Here is a 19318-nt window from a genome sequence, read left to right as displayed (position 1 = left end):
TGTGTCATTTGCAAATATCTTTTCCCATTCCGTTGGTTGCCTTTTAGTTTTGTTGGTTGTTTCCTTTGCTGTGCAGAAGCTTTTTATCTTTATAAGGTCCCAGTAATTCACTTTTGCTTTTAATTCCCTTGCCTTTGGGGATGTGCCGAGTAAGAGATTGCTACAGCTGAGGTCAGAGAGGTCTTTTCCTGCTTTCTCCTCTAAGGTTTTGATGGTTTCCTGTCTCACATTCAGGTCCTTTATCCATTTTGAGTTTATTTTTGTGAATGGTGTGAGAAAGTGGTCTAGTTTCAACCTTCTGCATGTTGCTGTCCAGTTCTCCCAGCACCATTTGTTAAAGAGACTGTCTTTTTTCCATTGGATGTTCTTTCCTGCTTTGTCAAAGATGAGTTGGCCATACGTTTGTGGGTCTAGTTCTGGGGTTTCTATTCTATTCCATTGGTCTATGTGTCTGTTTTTATGCCAATACCATGCTGTCTTGATGATGACAGCTTTGTAGTAGAGGCTAAAGTCTGGGATTGTGATGCCTCCTGCTTTGGTCTTCTTCTTCAAAATTACTTTGGCTATTCGGGGCCTTTTGTGGTTCCATATGAATTTTAGGATTGCTTGTTCTAGTTTCGAGAAGAATGCTGGTGCAATTTTGATTGGGATTGCATTGAATGTGTAGATAGCTTTGGGTAGTATTGACATTTTGACAATATTTATTCTTCCAATCCATGAGCAGGGAATGTCTTTCCATTTCTTTATATCTTCTTCAATTACCTGCATAAGCTTTCTATAGTTTTCAGCATACAGATCTTTTACATCTTTGGTTAGATTTATTCCTAGGTATTTTATGCTTCTTGGTGCAATTGTGAATGGGATCAGTTTCTTCATTTGTCTTTCTGTTGCTTCATTGTTAGTGTATAAGAATGCAACTGATTTCTGCACATTGATTTTGTATCCTGCAACTTTGCTGAATTCATGTATCAGTTCTAGCAGACTTTTGGTGGAGTCTCTCGGATTTTCCATGTATAATATCATGTCATCTGCAAAAAGCGAAAGCTTGACTTCATCTTTGCCAATTTTGATGCCTTTGATTTCCTTTTGTTGTCTGATTGCTGATGCTAGAACTTCCAGCACTATATTAAACAACAGCGGTGACAGTGGGCATCCCTGTCGTGTTCCTGATCTCAGGGAAAAAGCTCTCAGTTTTTCCCCGTTGAGGATGATGTTAGCTGTGGGCTTTTCATAAATGGCCTTTATGATCTTTAAGTATGTTCCTTCTATCCCGACTTTCTCAAGGGTTTTTATTAAGAAAGGGTGCTGGATTTTGTCAAAGGCCTTTTCTGCATCGATTGACAGGATCATATGGTTCTTCTCTTTTTTTTTGTTAATGTGATGTATCACGTTGATCGATTTGCGAATGTTGAACCAGCCCTGCGTCCCAGGAATGAATCCCACTTGATCATGGTGAATAATTCTTTTTATATGCTGTTGAATTCGATTTGCTAGTATCTTATTAAGAATTTTTGCATCCATATTCATCAGGGATATTGGCCTGTAGTTCTCTTTTTTTACTGGGTCTCTGTCTGGTTTAGGAATCAAAGTAATACTGGCTTCATAGAATGAGTCTGGAAGTTTTCCTTCCCTTTCTATTTCTTGGAATAGCTTGAGAAGGATGGGTATTATCTCTGCTTTAAATGTCTGGTAGAACTCCCCTGGGAAGCCATCTGGTCCTGGACTCTTATTTGTTGGGAGATTTTTGATAACCGATTCAATTTCTTCGCTGGTAATGGGTCTGTTCAAGCTTTCTATTTCCTCCTGATTGAGTTTTGGAAGAGTGTGGGTGTTTAGAAATTTGTCCATTTCTTCCAGGTTGTCCAATTTGCTGGCATATAATTTTTCATAGTATTCCCTGATAATTGTTTGTATCTCTGAGGGATTGGTTGTAATCATTCCATTTTCATTCATGATTTTATCTATTTGGGTCATCTCCCTTTTCTTTTTGAGAAGCCTGGCTAGAGGTTTGTCAATTTTGTTTATTTTTTCAAAAAACCAACTCTTGGTTTCGTTGATCTGCTCTACAGTTTTTTTAGATTCTATATTGTTTATTTCTGCTCTGATCTTTATTATTTCTCTTCTTCTGCTGGGTTTAGGCTGCCTTTGCTGTTCTGCTTCTATTTCCTTTAGGTGTGCTGTTAGATTTTGTATTTGGGATTTTTCTTGTTTCTTGAGATAGGCCTGGATCGCAATGTATTTTCCTCTCAGGACTGCCTTCGCTGCATCCCAGAGCGTTTGGATTGTTGTATTTTCATTTTCGTTTGTTTCCATATATATTTTAATTTCTTCTCTAATTGCCTGGTTGACCCACTCATTTGTTAGTAGGGTGTTCTTTAACCTCCATGCTTTTGGAGGTTTTCCAGACTTTTTCCTGTGGTTGATTTCAAGCTTCATAGCATTGTGGTCTGAAAGTATGCATGGTATGATTTCAATTCTTGTAAACTTATGAAGGGCTGTTTTGTGACCCAGTATATGATCTATCTTGGAGAATGTTCCATGTGCACTCGAGAAGAAAGTATATTCTGTTGCTTTGGGATGCAGAGTTCTAAATATATCTGTCAAGTCCATCTGATCCAATGTATCATTCAGGGCCCTTGTTTCTTTATTGACTGTGTGTCTAGATGATCTATCCATTTCTGTAAGTGGGGTGTTAAAGTCCCCTGCAATGACCACATTCTTATCAATAAGGTTGCTTATGTTTATGAGTAATTGTTTTATATATCTGGGGGCTCGGGTATTTGGCGCATAGACATTTATAATAGTTAGCTCTTCCTGGTGGATAGACCCTGTGATTATTATATAATGCCCTTCTTCATCTCTTGTTACAGCCTTTAATTTAAAGTCTAGTTTGTCTGATATAAGTATGGCTACTCCAGCTTTCTTTTGGCTTCCAGGAGCATGATAAATAGTTCTCCATCCCCTCACTCTCAATCTAAAGGTGTCCTCACATCTAAAATGAGTCTCTTGTAGACAGCAAATAGATGGGTCTTGTTTTTTTATCCATTCTGATACCCTATGTCTTTTAGTTGGCGCATTTAATCCATTTACATTCAGTGTTATTATAGAAAGATACGGGTTTAGAGTCATTGTGATGTCTGTATGTTTTATGCTTGTAGTGATGTCTCTGGTACTTTGTCTCACAGGATCCCCCTTAGGATCTCTTGTAGGGCTGGTTTCGTGGTGACAAATTCCTTCAGTTTTTGTTTGCTTGGGAAGACCTTTATCTCTCCTTCTATTCTAAATGACAGACTTGCTGGATAAAGGATTCTCGGCTGCATATTTTTTCTGTTTAGCACACTGTAGATATCGTGCCAAGCCTTTCTGGCCTGCCAAGTTTCAAAGGAGAGATCAGTCACGAGTCTTATAGGTCTCCCTTTATATGTGAGGGCACGTTTATCCCTTGCTGCTTTCAGAATTTTCTCTTTATCCTTGTATTTTGCCAGTTTCACTATGATATGTCGTGCAGAAGATCGATTCAAGTTACGTCTGAAGGGAGTTCTCTGTGCCTCTTGGATTTCAATGCCTTTTTCCTTCCCCAGTTCAGGGAAGTTCTCAGCTATAATTTGTTCAAGTACCCCTTCAGCACCTTTCCCTCTCTCTTCCTCCTCTGGGATACCAATTATGCGTATATTATTTTTTTTTAGTGTATCACTTAGTTCTCTAATTTTCCCCTCATACTCCTGGATTTTGTTATCTCTCTTTCTTTCAGCTTCCTCTTTCTCCATAACTTTATCTTCTAGTTCACCTATTCTCTCCTCTGCCTCTTCAAGCCGAGCCATCGTGGATTCCATTTTGTTTTGCAATTCGTTTAAAGCGTTTTTCAACTCCTCGTGACTGTTCCTTAGTCCCTCGATCTTTGTGGCAAGAGATTCTCTGCTGTCCTGTATACTGTTTTCAAGCCCAGCGATTAATTTTATGACTATTATTCTAAATTCACTTTCTGTTATATTATTTAAATCCTTTTTGATCAGTTCATTAGCTGTTGTTATTTCCTGGAGATTCTTCTGAGGGGAATTCTTCCGTTTGGTCATTTTGGAGAGTCTCTGGCGTGGTGAGGACCTGCAGGGCACTTCCCCTGTGCTGTGGTGTATAACTGGAGTTAGTGGGCGGGGCCGCAGTCCGACCCGATGTCTGCCCCCAGCCCACCGCTGGGGCCACAGTCGGACTGGTGTGTGCCTTCTCTTCCCCTCTCCTAGGGGCGGGATTCACTGTGGGGTGGCGTGTCCCATCTGGGCTACTTGCACACTGCCAGGCTTGTGTTGCTGGGGATCTGGCGTATTAGCTGGGGTGGGTAGGCAAGGTGCACGGGGGCTGGAGGGGCAGGCTTAGCTCGCTTCTCCTTAGGTGATCCACTTCAGGAGGAGCCCTGTGGCAGCGGGAGGGAGTCAGATCCGCTGCCGGAGGTTTGGCTCTGCAGAAGCACAGAGTTGGGTGTTTGCGCGGAGCGAGCAAGTTCCCTGGCAGGAACCGGTTCCCTTTGGGATTTTGGCTGGGGGATGGGCGGGGGAGATGGCGCTGGCGCCTTTGTTCCCCGCCAAGCTGAGCTCTGCCGTCCGGGGGCTCGGCAGCTCTCCCTCCCTCTGTCCTCCAGCCTTCCCGCTTTCCGAGCAGAGCTGTTCACTTATGACCTCCCAGACGCTAAGTCGCGCTTGCTGTCGGAACACAGTCCGTCCGGCCCCTCCGCTTTTGCCAGCCAGACTCGGGGGCTCCGCTTGGCCGGCGAGCCGCCCCTCCGCCCCGGCTCCCTCCCGCCGGTCCGTGGAGCGCGCACCGCCTCGCCGCCCTTCCTACCCTCTTCCGTGGGCCTCTCGTCTGCGCTTGGCTCCGGAGACTCCCTTCTGCTAATCCTCTGGCGGTTTTCTGGGTTCTTTAGGCAGGTGTAGGTGGAATCTAAGTGATCGGCAGGACGCGCTGTGAGCCCCGCGTCCTCCTACGCCGCCATCTTCACCATCAAGTCGAGTCACATGAAGTCTTTACCAACTCTTGGTATATTTTAAGAACAGTTCCAATGATAGAAATAATTATACATTAGGAGAATAGTTGTCAATACAGACAAGTGAAAAGAAAAAAAAATAGAGATCTCTCTTTTCAGAGCATAGATGTTTTGATGGATTATCTCTCAATCTTTCTGGATGTTTAAAGGAGAACCACAAACTAAATTAAAAATTATTTCAAAGGAACTAGTTTTGTTGTTTTTTTGATTTTGTTTTTAAGAAAGCAAGGTATTACTTCCTTGTCTCTGACAAAGGAAGCTGAGCGATGAACCCTGAGATTCCAAAGACAACATTCCAGTACAATATCAAAGTTCTTGTTTGTACCCTTAGAATTGCTGTAATAGACCTTGACATTTCTGAATTCTTGTTCTGCTGAAAAGTGCGAGGAAATGGGAGTAGGTGTCTCACATAAACGAGATTATATTAAACTGCCCTATATTGGTAGGTTGGAAATATGCTGATGAAATTAAATTAACAGTATCTTTTTTAATGTTTATTTATTTTTGAGAGAGAGAGAGAGAGAGAGAGGCAGAGACGGGCAGAGAGAGAGGGAGACACAGAATCCGAAGCAGGCTCCAGGCTCTGAGCTGTCAGCACAGAGTCTGACACGGGGCTCAAACTCACGAGCCGTGAGATCATGACCTGAGCCGAAGTCGGACGCTCAACTGACCGAGCCACAGAGGCGCCCCAACAGGATCTTGAATAAAAATGAAAAGTACATTTTCTGGCCTATAAAAAAAAGCCCAATTCAGAAATTTGCCTTGGTTTTAAGTTTATGGGCACTCTGACTTATAGAAGGGATATTCAAAAATGATCTCATAATGCTTCATATCAGCACAATTCATGAATCCTTGTGGCAGAAACGTACTTGATTTCCTGATGCCAGTTTTAATTAGTCACGTAAGGGCATCCTGGAAGCTTCATAGTAACAGCCAGAGGCTTTGTAGGTCATGGATCCAAAAGGAGGTCAAACGCAGTGCAGACTGACCCTAGCTAGCAGGTTGTTGGAAAGGTCCATGGGTGATTTCTGTTTAAGGATTTACATTTGGCTCCGTGTCCTGGATTGAAGCAGGTGTCCTGATTGAAGTGAGTTCCTGGGATCCCATAAAAAACATCTTCCCCTGCACTCTTATAACCTGGGTCATGCCAGACACTCTCGGGGCTCTTACCTGATTTATAACCACCCAATGGCTCAACGAGCCACCTGTGAATGTGCACAAGTGCTTAAGTGGATCTGGACTTGGCCATACATAGCCCAGGACGAGGAAAGCTTCAAGTAGATAAAGGAAGTTGCTAGCTAACCGCTTCCATGACTCAAAACCTAAGCCATATTAAGAGAAGCCTATTTATCTTCACCACCTGTGCCCTGCAGAGACCACAAAATGATGGAAGAGGATGCACGCATATACCAGAGATGTGAATTTCTTGCCATGCATGTGCCCGAGACATGAATTTCCCTTTCGATTCTCTGTAGGGTTTGTTTCCAAAGACACAACAGAAAATAACAGAGTGATGAATCAGTGCCTGGCAGATCCATAACTCTCAACACAGAGGAATGACTGGTAGTTGGCCAGATGACGGAGGGATTCCTTTTCAAATTACTGCGTTAGCTCAGATCTACAAACAGTTATTAAAAATGCAGAGGAGGAGGTCCCAAATCACCAGCTTTCAACATTAAGAACCAGAGAACTCATCATCATCCATTTGCTTTCCTAGAAAATATCTCCTTTTGCCATCTATTAATGAAGCACTTACTTGAGTCACTCTGTCTCTGTTATCAGCGTGTCATGATTTTGGCATTTCCTAATTGGTGCCCACCCGTTAAATGGAAATTTCACCTTTTTTGACTTCAATCAGTCAAATGACTGATTTCCTCTACAAATATATACAAACACTCAAACTATGAGTTGAGAGCAGTGCCTTAATGGGATTTCTCACACCACATTCCAGTATGTCACTAAGGAGCCCCATGCTTTATTTCCAGAGTATGCTCTTTGCTCAGTGCAGATAGATGAGTGTAAAAGAAATTTAGCTTACTTCCCTGTCCACAAATTGCGTTGGCTCCCTGCCCCCCCCCCCACCCCTGCTGGCTTCTCTATTTTCTTGTTTTTGTTATTGTTGTTTTGTTCACCCTAAAGGAAAAGATTCTATCTATCTATCTATCTATCTATCTATCTATTTATTTATTTATTTATTGACAGAGTGAGCAGGGGAGGGGCAGAGAGAGAGGGAGTCAGGATCTGAACCAGGCTCTGCACTCAGAGTGGAGAGCCCGATACAGGGTCGAACTCCTGAACCTTGAGCCAAAGTAGGACGCTTGACCGACTGAGCCACCCAGGTGCCCCTAAAAGAAAGATTATAGTGTGAAAGGCAAGTCTGGGTCTGGGCTCTGAAAACGTATGTGGAAGAAGAAGTTAGCAGGTGTGGTCTTGGTGGCATTAGCATCATAGGGCACCACTGACCAGGCATCACCCAGGCACTGGAGTTCTGGTGTTTTCCATTCCTTTCCTTGCCCCACAACTTAAACTTATTAATGATTAAATGGAAACATCTATCCATCAGGTGAGGTGATGAGGAACCGTCACTTAGGAAGCGTTGGAACATGTAAAGATTCATCTAGAAAAGGCAGTGTCCTGCTGTTGAAATAATTGAACACCACAGGGTGGAAGAAATCAACGTAGGCATCAGATTCCAAAGGGCAGATGTAGATCTCAGAGGCATAAGTTACCAGGAGGTCGAGTTACCAAAAATGTAAAAAATATTCTAGGGAATAGAATTCTAAATATGCCTCCGTTTCATAACGAACATTCATTAATAACATTATGATATATATTCCAGCAGTTTTCCAAACAATATTGATATTTGCTCATAATAGTTAAAAAAAATTTTAATGTTTCTTTATTTTTGAGACAGAGACACAAAGCATGAATGGGCGAGGGTCAGAGAGAGGGAGACACAGAATCTGAAGCAGGCTCCAGGCTCCCAGCTGTCAGCACAGAGCCCGATGTGGGGCTCAAACTCACAGACCATGAGATCATGACCTGAGCCGAGGTCAGACGCTCAACCGAGTGAGCCACCCAGGCTCCCCAACTCATAATAGTAGTTTTAATGCCTTTCATGCTGTCCGCCACTTAAGACATGTTCGATAAGTACTATTATCCTTATCCCTTCTGTTGTTATTATTAATTGAGAGTTTTCTTGGATATTAATAAAGACTTTGCAGACACAGATCATTTATCACCTACTCACTTCATTATCGTCAGTACTAAGCTTATTCCTGACACGATAGACCCTGAATTAATGCTGGTTCAGTAATAAAAACAAAATAATGAAAGCAACATACTCTTTTTTTGTCTGATGGTTAAATAAATATAAAAAGACACTGGAAAGTATATAGAGAAAGCAGGATATAATTATATTAGGAACCACTGTGAAACAGTCACTAATATTGAGCAATATATTTAGTCCCGACAGAGTTTTCTGTAAATCGAAGCTGGCTTGCACTGTGTATTGAATAATGGAGAGATTCACAAAGATGTCAACTGGGTCCCTCAGGAGGGTCCTGCATATTTCTGTTCTGATGTGTAAGACACCAGGAAACACCCGAATGATTTTTAGAACAGTGCTAGTGCTATGGATGTGTCATTTTAATCTAATAGTATATGCAAATCTTTTTTTTCCTTTAATAAAAATTGGTGTCATATAGAAATATTTCCTCAATTAACTAGATACCTTAGAGCAATGACTATTTGATAAATATATGGATATGGATATTAGTTTACAGTCTCCTTTGGATATGGATGTGCTAGTTTATACACTAGACTAAACTGGGTGTGAGTAAGCTGGCCTACAGACTTAACTGGATATGAACAAGCTAGTGTATAGGCTCCATTGGGTATTGGTAAGCTAATATCTATACATTTTAGTGGATATTTATAAGTTAGTCTATGAACTCCAATCGGTATGAAAAAAACTAGTCTATAGACTTCACTAGGTATAAATAAAGTAGTCTGTAGACTCCATTGAATATGGGGAAGCTAGGCTATAGACTTAACTAGGTATAAGTAAATGAGTCTAAAGACTCGATTGGGTATGGGCAAGCTTGTCTAGAGACTTCAGTGGATACACATAAGCTAGTCTACAGACTCCATTAGAAATGGGTAAGCCCGACTTCACTGGGTGGTGTAAGTAAGGTAGCCTGTGGACTTCTTTTATAAAAATAGATCCATTTAGATGGCAGGGGTGGGAAATGCACAAGTGAACACGACGAAGTGTCAGGATGAGCTAATATTCTTAGGAACAAACACTTGGATTTAAAAAATCAGCAGTGTTTGTGCACTGGGCACAAGCTTGCTTCTGTTTGCCATGTGTTGCGATAATCACCAGGTACAGAATTAAGCAAAAGAGAACAACATTATAACTGGTGCTTTCTCATGGTTAAGGACTCAGAACCGCAAGCTACTGCCTGATGCAAGTAATAATCACAGAAAGGACGGGGCGCCTGGGTGGCTCACTTGGTAAAGCGTCAGACTTCGGCTCAGTTCATGATCTTGTGGTTCATGAGTTCTAGCCCTGCCTCGGGCTCTGTGTTCAAAGCTCAGAGCCTGGAGCCTGCTTCAGATTTTGTCTCCCTCTCTCTTTGCCCCTACCCCACTTGTGCTCTGTCAAAAATAAATAAAAACATTTAAAAAAATTAAAAAATATTTAATCACAGAGAAGACAGTTATGTTACTAAAGTGTAATGTGAAGTCTTTTGGCTGATGGAGAAATTTTTCTCAACGGGTGATTGGGTAGAGAATCCTTCTTTGAACTAAGAATGATTAGTTGTGTTGAGGGTTTAGGAAGACCTAAGCAATATAGGACAATCAAATTGTTTAGTTTTTAAAATATCGGTAATAATTTGACCAATACATTTTTTTAATGTTTATTTTTGAGAAAGGGAGACAGAGCACAAGCTGGGGATGGGGAGACAGACAGGGAGACACAGAACCCGAAGCAGGCTCCAGGCTCTGAGCTGTCAGCACAGAGCCCCATGCGGGGCTTGAACTCAAGAACAGCAAGATCACGACCAGAGCCAAAGTTAGGTGTTTAGCTGACTGAGCCACCCAGGTGTTCCATATATATTTTTTGATAAGCTTATATTTTTTCATTTCTTTACATTTTGTTGCATTGAGAACCTCAAAATTGGAACTCTTTTTTGTTTTTAAAGTGGATTTCTTTATTTTGAGAGACAGAGAGTACAAGGCGGGGTAGGGCAGAGAAAGAGAAAGAGAAAGAGAGAGAATCCCAAGCAGGCTCCACAGTGTTAGTGCAGAGCCCGACATGGAGCTCTAACTCAGAACAATGAGATCATGACCTTAGCCAAAATCAAGAGTTGCATGCTTAACCTACTGAGCCACCCACTCACCTCTGATCAATATGTTTCTAATTTTGATAATTATAACTAGATAGCACATAATGAATTCAGTCATTTAAAAGTCACATATTTTGAACTTTTTCTTACATAGGCCATAAACAAATTGTAATAGGTTGAGATTAGTCTTTCATGGTAACATGTCAGTGATACTACTTAGCTCAATTATTTTCGTTTCTCCGTTTCTGTTTTCTCTGACAAACTGCATCAAAGAATATTAGATGTCATAAATGTGAAGAAACTGTTTAAGCATTGTCAGGGTCTAAGGAAAAGTCAGGAAAATCTGACCATTTATTTCCTATGTCACAAATGCTTCCTAGTAATTGTGTTTCTTGGCTAAGTCTGGTTGAAACAACGAGTTATTTATACCCCTGTTGTAGATGAGTGTCATCATGCCATGTTAGACCCCCCAGTTTGTATGTTTTGAGACTTGCTAATTGTGTAAGCAACCAGGCTGCAGAGTCCATATGGATAGGCTATAGGGATAATTCAGACGGTCATGAGTTTGTAATGCAGCTGAACAAAGACTTTGTTTTATATAATGCTATGCCCTGGACTCATTAGTAAACAAATTATTTTTCCATTACCTGCTGCAAAAAGATGGAAGTTGTTTAAAATACAGTATACCTATTATATGTTGAAATTAAAGAGTCTTTTATGGCATTAAAATATCCCACGGATGGAGAGAGTCCAAATCACTGGACTCAATTCACAGCTTCACTGAGCCCTGACAGATCAATTTAATATGTGAACATCATTAACGTCAACATTTCTCGTGCAATTTAAGGCTCCCACCATATAATACAGGGGCAAAGTCAGGGTTTGGACTTGGACAGATAGTTTTAAAAAAAGCTATTAAGATTTAGGAATATGAGAAATTACAGTGGTTAGTAAAGTAATATGAAATATTCTAGAAGATTCTCCATTTTTAAGATACCACACACTAAATATGGAGTGAAATTTACTACAAATCAGGTGGACAGGTTTAGATAATTGTTTCTGAGCTCACATTTGAGATTCACTCTATCTATACTTTATATCTAATATGTATGCAGTACCTATATAGACACAGCTCGTTTCGTCCCCAGTCACCATTCTCTTTCACCATCTCATTTCTTGTCAGGAACAGAGGCTGTCACAGCAACATGGAAATCTGTTAGAGATGGACTGATCTTGCTTTTTAGGCACTTAGCCCTAAAATAACATTCTTTTTGTCTTTTACATATGCCAGAAGAAGAAAATCTATAGCTATTTAGAACCATATGTACGTTCTCAAATACAAAGACAAAAGGCATTCATTTTATGCAAATCAATATAACCATTTCTATCAAGTTTTAAAAACAGCATAATCATTTTTAATATCCAATATTTTCTACTGCAAAGAATAGGTTTTTAAATCATATCACAGGTCTTTGGTCTTGTAATAAAAAATCATAAAAAGATTACATCCACAAAGGATTTGACATTAGGCACTTTAACTGGGTCTGTTAAAAAAAATAATAACGTTAGGGACGCCTGGGTGGCTCAGTTGGTTGGGCGTCCCACTTTGGCTCAGGTCAGGATCTCACAGCTTGTGAGTGTCAAACTCTGGGCTGACAGCTCAGAGCCTGGAGCCTGTTTCAGATTCTTTGTGTCCCTCTCTCTCTGCCCCTGTCCCACTCATGCTCTGTCTCTCTTTCTCCCTCAAAAATAAATAAGCATTAAAAACATTTTTAAATAGTAATAACGTTAGAAATTTCAAATACTTTTGACTTCATCTTACTCACTTTTTAAATGGAAATAAGATTGTATTTAGAAAAGGAGATCAAGTGTAAAAACCATACAACTCACCTCTAGGAAATGTGGAATGATGATTAAGGTATGAATGACTTACATTTGGGAACATGACTTCTCCCAGACTTCATTTCGCCTGGATTTTCTCATTGTTGCATAGTTGTGATATCATTCTTTAGACATTCTTGCACACAAGAGAATTTGAGATCCCTATCACAGAATAATGATTATTCTGTATTTAAAGGTCCATATTTCAGAACACTTTTATTGTGGAACCCTTTTTAGTAGATTGTGCACATTTAATCATGTAGTTAATGAGATTTTTTTTTTTCCCCTTCTGGAATGATGAGACAAATTTTGAGAATTTTTCCCCATGGTGCTTCCCTTTGCCTTTCTTAATAAATGAGATGTCAATAATGAGCGATAGCATTGTTATTAATATGGGTGTGCTGAAGGGAAACCTTTTTGATTTCAGCCAGTCTTAGGGGGAAATTACAGTTCAAGAAGTTCTCAATGAATAAGCAAGAGTCGGGGCGCCTGGGTGGCTTGGTCGGTTGAGCGTCCGACTTCAGCTCAGGTCATGATCTCACGGTCCGTGGGTTCAAGCCCCGCGTCGGGCTCTGTGCTGACAGCTCAGAGCCTGGAGCCTGTTTCGGATTCTGTGTCTCCCTCTCTCTCTGCCCCTCCCCTGTTCATGCTCTGTTTCTCTCTGTCTCAAAAATAAATAAACGTTAAAAAAAAAAAAAAAAAAAAAAAAAAAAAAAATAAGCAAGAGTCATTGAGCAAAGCCATCCCACACCGATGTCGCATAATCTCCTAGTCAGTAGTGTGAGTTTATGTCTGAATTTTTTTCTGTACATGTTCTGTCACCAGTGGGATCAGAAGGTAACTCGGGGGGCCGCAGGGGGAAATTGTGGATTTCAGGTATGGGAAGTACCCTTGAGATAGGGACTCTTTTATTTGTTTATCTTTACACTGCCCCACATTTCCAGGTGATACCAATGCCGTTTCTAGCCAAGAATTATAATGACACCACCTTGGTTTTCGTAAAGGTGGGATCTAATTAAAAGGAGATTCATTAAATTGAGAAACTTTGAATTGTTTTCTTTAGTACATGCTCCGTCATAAGTGAAATAATGCTCCATACATGATAGAACCTCTGCTATACATATATGTATGTATATATTACATGCATGTATAAAATAGCACATATATTACACATGTTATGTATGTTTTGTATATGCATACAGATATTTGTATCTAGATCATGTATATTATATACACAATAATATGTATCATGTTTGAACATGTATATGATATGATTATATATCACAGACTCTGGGTCTGGAGTTCTCTCTTGTCCAGCAAGAGAGCGGACGCAGGATTGAAATGAGATAGAGGCCAATGTCCGGGAAGAGGCAAGAGTCCTGAGTAAGGTTCCTTGCTCCGTTTTTATTAAGATAAGAAGGCTTACAAGCATGATGAGCATGCACAAAGAGACAATGAAACTGTGAACTTTAACTCATGGGCCTTGGGAAAATGGGGTTTTTAAGATATGTAGTGTTAGGGTTTTGGGTTGCTAGGTGGAAGGTTGTTTACAGCAGACATGAGGCACCAAGTCTGTTTACCTAAACTAGCCTAGGGAACAAGAAAGACAGAGCATCCTACCTCAGGGTCAACAAGGCACCTTTCTTTTGCTAATTAGCTCCACTTAGGGCAACTTCTGCCCTGCTTTACCTATTTACCTATTTGGGTCCTTCCTTCCTGTGAAAGCAGCTTTCTGCTATTGTACTAAGTTGGTCTTAGTTAGGGACGCCTGGGTGTTTCTGTCCTGAATACCTAATCTTGTTTACCTCATTTCTGATGTTTTCATCCTGAGATGTCTTATTTCTATACCTTTGTAGTATACTGGGGGCCTTTGTTTACCTAATCTTATTTACCTCATCTTTTTACCCAGACTTGTGTGTGAGCATCCTGTGCTTTCTAATTCTTTATGCCTTGTTAACCCATTGGTGCAAGCTCAGGGAATTCCTAAGCTTATTCCCCACAATTATATATACTGATATGTATATATGCACGATATTGAATTCTACCTACACCAATATTTTAAATTTCCTTTGGTATAATGTTTGTTATACCTATTTCTGTTTAGGCTTTTTTTTTTTTTTTTCATTTTATTTTTCTTCTTTCTATTTCTCTTGATTTCTTTGGCCATTAATTCCAGTATTTTAAGATGTGAGAAGATGTTTGAAATGATAGGATGTTTAAACCTAATCATGTAAAAAGATTCTAACAGTGCTATGGAACTTACTTTTCATAGAATATTGCGAATTTGGATTTGGTTACTTGATCAAGCTCAGTTAAGCCAAGCCATTGTTTCTTTAGAAATGGAAACCTGTTTCCAGATCCATTTCACTCTCTGGACTTAATGGATGAGAATGTGAACTGTTCACTTTATGCTGTACCTGCTTTCACAGCATAAACACAGAAGATACAATATAAAATTATCCACCAGATCTGAGGGTGTCGAAAATTCACAAGGTACCCTTCTTAAATAGCCAGCCATATGGATTCATTGGCAGTTTACATGACAAGTGTGTATGTTCCCTATAAAGAGTGCTACTTTTCTGTTTTTGTTTTTGCTTTGTTTTGTTGTTTTTACACAGGCAATGCATCTTAACGTATAGGAGAAGAGTTCTCATGCTGTGGGAAGCTTGCGTTTGCAAGATTTTGAAGTAACCGTTACTTTTGTGCAACGTGTGTGATTAAATTCAGCCTTTTTCTTGATTAGATCACCAACAGTTTTCTTTATTCTCTGTAGCTTTTCTAAGAGTAGGGATAAGGGACATCATAAACCTACTGAAATCCTGTTTCAACTGGATGGCTAAAAGTGAGCTTAGGGATTGCGTTGTTAAATCTTTTTTTTTTTCTTTGAAACACACATAGTAATTCGGGCCGTGTTCTTCCCTAGAAACCTTGAAGTAAGGAGTTCTGAAGCTTGAGGCTGGTGGTGACCCCAACCACTGCCTGTTGTGGTGGGTCAGGAGGTCAGGTGTCTCAAAGAAGAAACTGGTCTTTCAAGTGTGGTACCCTGTCAGATATTGAGAATTACTTAATAATTACTGAGGCCTCAGGGCGCCTGTGTGGGTCAGTTGGTTGAGCGTCCGACTTTGGCTCAGGTCATGATCTCACAGTTTGTGGGTTCAAGCCCCGCATCAGTCTCTGTGCTCACCTCTTGCTCAGAGCCTGGAGCCTGCTTCAGATTCAATGTCTCCTTCTCTCTCTGCCCCTCCCCCGCTCATGCTTTGTGTCACTCTGTTTCTCAGAAATAAATAAATGTAAAAAAAATTTTTTAATTTTAAAAAATAATTACTGAGGCCTCAGCAATCAGGGGAAGAATGCTTCAAATCATATATACTATACTTAACGAATTTGTATTGTTGTGTAGGGACTACAGGTCCTGGTCTAAACTTCGGAATACTGATGCCAATGTGGAAGGAAAGGAATACTCTCCGATGAAAAAGTGACGTGTGCATTTGAGAAATTCACCTCTTTTTTCTCCTTCCCATTCCCCAAGTGCTAATAAAAATTGCGATAAATTTTTAGAATAGATTTTTTTCCCTCTTGCTACTGTTATCATCTTTCATAGCAGTGGTATTTCAAATTCTTTTTGAGATTTTTATTACACCTATGGGGAATATGAAGGAAAAAAATAACAATGGGAATTTGTCTGTTTGTTTTCTGAAAACATCAACAGGTTGCTCATGAAAAGGAGTCTTAGTTGTAATAACATTTTACTATGGTACATTATTAGTGGATGATGGCATGAGGTGTTCATTTCTGTCACAGTCAGGAAAACCAATCCCTTGCTGTGCTCTCAATTTAACTTAAACCTTATGATTTCATGTTTTGAGCAAACACCTACTTAATTTCTGGCACTCACTTCCTCCCACTGACAGCAGATGCCTGGTGGCCGTGATTATTAACTCATACAGTGATGGCCAGAGGAAGGCATTAAGTCAAACCTTGGCTTTAGGATAGTGAAAATCCCTTAAAGTGTAGCAACACTTATCCATATTAGTGAAAATAAGTTATATCACAGAGTCACGTACTTTAGTTTTTTCACAACAACACTGGTTCTTTGTTTTGCCTTTGGTGTATATGCATGAATCCTTCCTTTGGGAAATACACAGGTTTTGACTTTTTACTAAACTTAATGAAAGAGGAAGTGAAACACGGAGTGACCTACAGATAGCTGCGATGCTCCTGAATCGTGGCTGCTCTTTGAGTATTTCTTCTCCGTATACATCTGGGGAAGTTGGCAGCAAAGTCACATTCTGCACAAATGCTTCTTTTGGAACATGCAGTTGTACTGATGGGAGAAACGCAACAGATGCTGGTTCTGACGAGCACAGAAGACTTGCATCTCATGTGAGGACATCCATGCAAAGTCGGAACGTCAGCCTGCTGCATTAACGTGTTGTTTATATTCCCCTCCAACAAATGGTATATGACAACTTCCTTCACATCTATTCAGTGTCAGGTTTGTGTTGTGATCTTCTGAATGTCAGGGTCAGCCTCACAGCTTCAGGGGAAATAATACCTACAGAAAATGTCTTGTGTGCACATCAAGCCTGTGTCTACACTGAGGGAAAGGGCTGGCATCCTCCCTGGGATCTCTCCATTTGCTCCTTTTCAGTCCTCCCTGTACCTACTTCCTTGTGGCTGGCCAAGGCCAACACCAGCCATCACTGATTCATAGGGCTGACAAGGCTTGGGTTCTTGGGTCTTTACCACTCGATTTTACTTCCTGCCTGTTCTTGCCGCATGTGATGTTGCCCTGTATTTGCAAGGCAAGTGACCTCAGATTCAGTCTTAAGGCTGCAGAATTTTCCAGTGCACACAGCTCTGTTGCCATGTCCGGACAATAGCCACGCCCCGAGAACAGCCACGCCCTCAGAATAAAGATGAATCCCAGTCCCCACCTCCTGCCATGCATCTTCTCTTGTTGGGGCTGCAGCTGAAAACCAATATTTGGATCTATGGACTCTTGAGAATGTACCGATGCTGACCTGGAATTGAGCCCACATGCTAATGTCTCCTTGTCCTTGTACACCTAAGTTACTCAAACATCCTGGCTCATCTTTAGCCTGATCAGTCTAAAGAAAGCAGTTTAACGCATGACAGTGAACTCTACAGAGCTTGAAAATTCAAAGTTTAAAGGAGTTATGTCTCATGTTTCAATAAAGGACATCTGTTTAGCCTTACACAGTTAATTGTCGATCAATCAAGGCTTGAAAGTCCTTTGAAACACGTGAGAAGCAATCAATTATATTTATTAAAAGGATCCTTTTAAGGAGCGCCTGGGTGGCTCAGTCGGTTAAGCGTCTGACTTTGGCTCAGGTCTTGATCTCATGGTTGGTGGGTTCGAGCCCCGCGTCGGGCTCTGTGCTGACAGCTGGGAGCCTGGAGCCTGCTTCTGATTCCGTGTCTCCCTCTGCCCCTCCCCTGCTCATGGTCGGTCTCTCTCTGTCTGCCAACAATCAATAAATGTAAAAATAAATAACTAAATAAAAATAAAAGGATCCTTTTAAGATAAAAGTCACTAAAATAGTGTCCAGAATATACACACACATATTTTATTAATGTGACATATTGTGTAGTATTAAATAATAAATAAATATTTGGTAATTATGAATAGAAAAAACCTCTAAAGTTACAGAGGTCCAAAATGTGTGCCTATGAGTAGCACCTGTATTATTAGTGTCAGAAAAGCACACAGTATAAAAATATGCACCAGGGTGATTTGATTTACAGAGTTCGTCACTGTCCATTTCCAGAATGCATTGTCACATTTCTCACTGCTGAGAGGTCCCACTACCACATGGCAGGATGGCAGGATCAATGCTCATCATTAACAAGGGGTGGCCAAAGCCCAGGAGCCAATCCATGTTTGGGGATCCCTTGTTTCCTCCAGAATCCTTCCCCTCCTTTCCTGAATCTCATGAGGCTATGATTCTGTGTCTGGCATTGTGTGTGACTCACTCAGATTCTCCACACATCTTCTCCTGCCTGTTCAATGCTGGTGACATTCCTCAACATTGGACACACTGGTAAAATGATGTTAATACAGTGGGTCTTTCCCACACCCAGCAGGACATCCTGGTTAGCTCCCTATCGTTAGAAAAGTCCCCACTGCAAAGCTCTACCCCAGAGGGAATGCAGTCAGATGGCTGAGGAGAATCACAAATCCAAATGTGGGCACAAGGACAGTGTCGCATTTGGGAGTTGGCTGTGGTTTAACTCATCCAATTGTCTCGGTGACCTCCTCCATCCATATTGGCTGTTACCTCTTATTTAGTCAATCTGCACTATCAGTACATTGGCTGAAACGCTCCGGAGAGCATTCCAGGTTTCCGCTCAAAATGTGCTTCCGAATGAGTCTGGGCAGCCCTCTCCTGGAAGAGACAGAAGACCCTCCATTTTGGCTTCAGATCCTGATTCCAATCTTGGCTGTGTGGTCCTCCCGCAAAGAACATTCATGTCTCACTTTCTTTCTCTACAGATTCTACCTTATTTCAGTGTGTTCCTGTGAAATGTGCAGTGAATGTGAAAAGGTTTCCAACACAGAATACCTGCGGGGCTCAGTCGATTAAGCATCCAACTCTTGATTTCGGCTCAGGTCATGATCTCATGGTTTTGGGATTGAGCCCTGCGTCAGGCTCCATGCTGACAGCGTGGAGCCTGCTTGGGATTCTCTCTCTCCCTCTCTCTGTCTCTCTGCCTTTCCTCCAACTGGTGCACGTGCTTACGTACTCTCTCACTCTCCAATTAAATAAGTAAGCATTAATTATTTTTTATCACACATTGGCATGGATCCAGGCATGTTCCTCCAGCTGCTGAGTAGTGAGGAGGTAGCTGCAGAAATTGTGGCTAATGAAAATCTGAAGGTGAACTGAAGAGTGGAAGGTAAATATGTGCTCATCTAGTCAATGGAGCAAAGGTATTCTAGGCTAATGGGTCCCTCTCCTACGTCGAATCTGTCACCCTTCAACTACAACCTAGACCTTCAGAACACTCTCTTGAAACGTGAATC

Source organism: Panthera onca, chromosome Y (genome assembly GCF_046562875.1).
Source record: "Panthera onca isolate mPanOnc1 chromosome Y, mPanOnc1 haplotype 2, whole genome shotgun sequence".
NCBI classification, from domain to species: domain Eukaryota; kingdom Metazoa; phylum Chordata; class Mammalia; order Carnivora; family Felidae; genus Panthera; species Panthera onca.
This window is presented reverse-complemented; position numbering follows the sequence as displayed.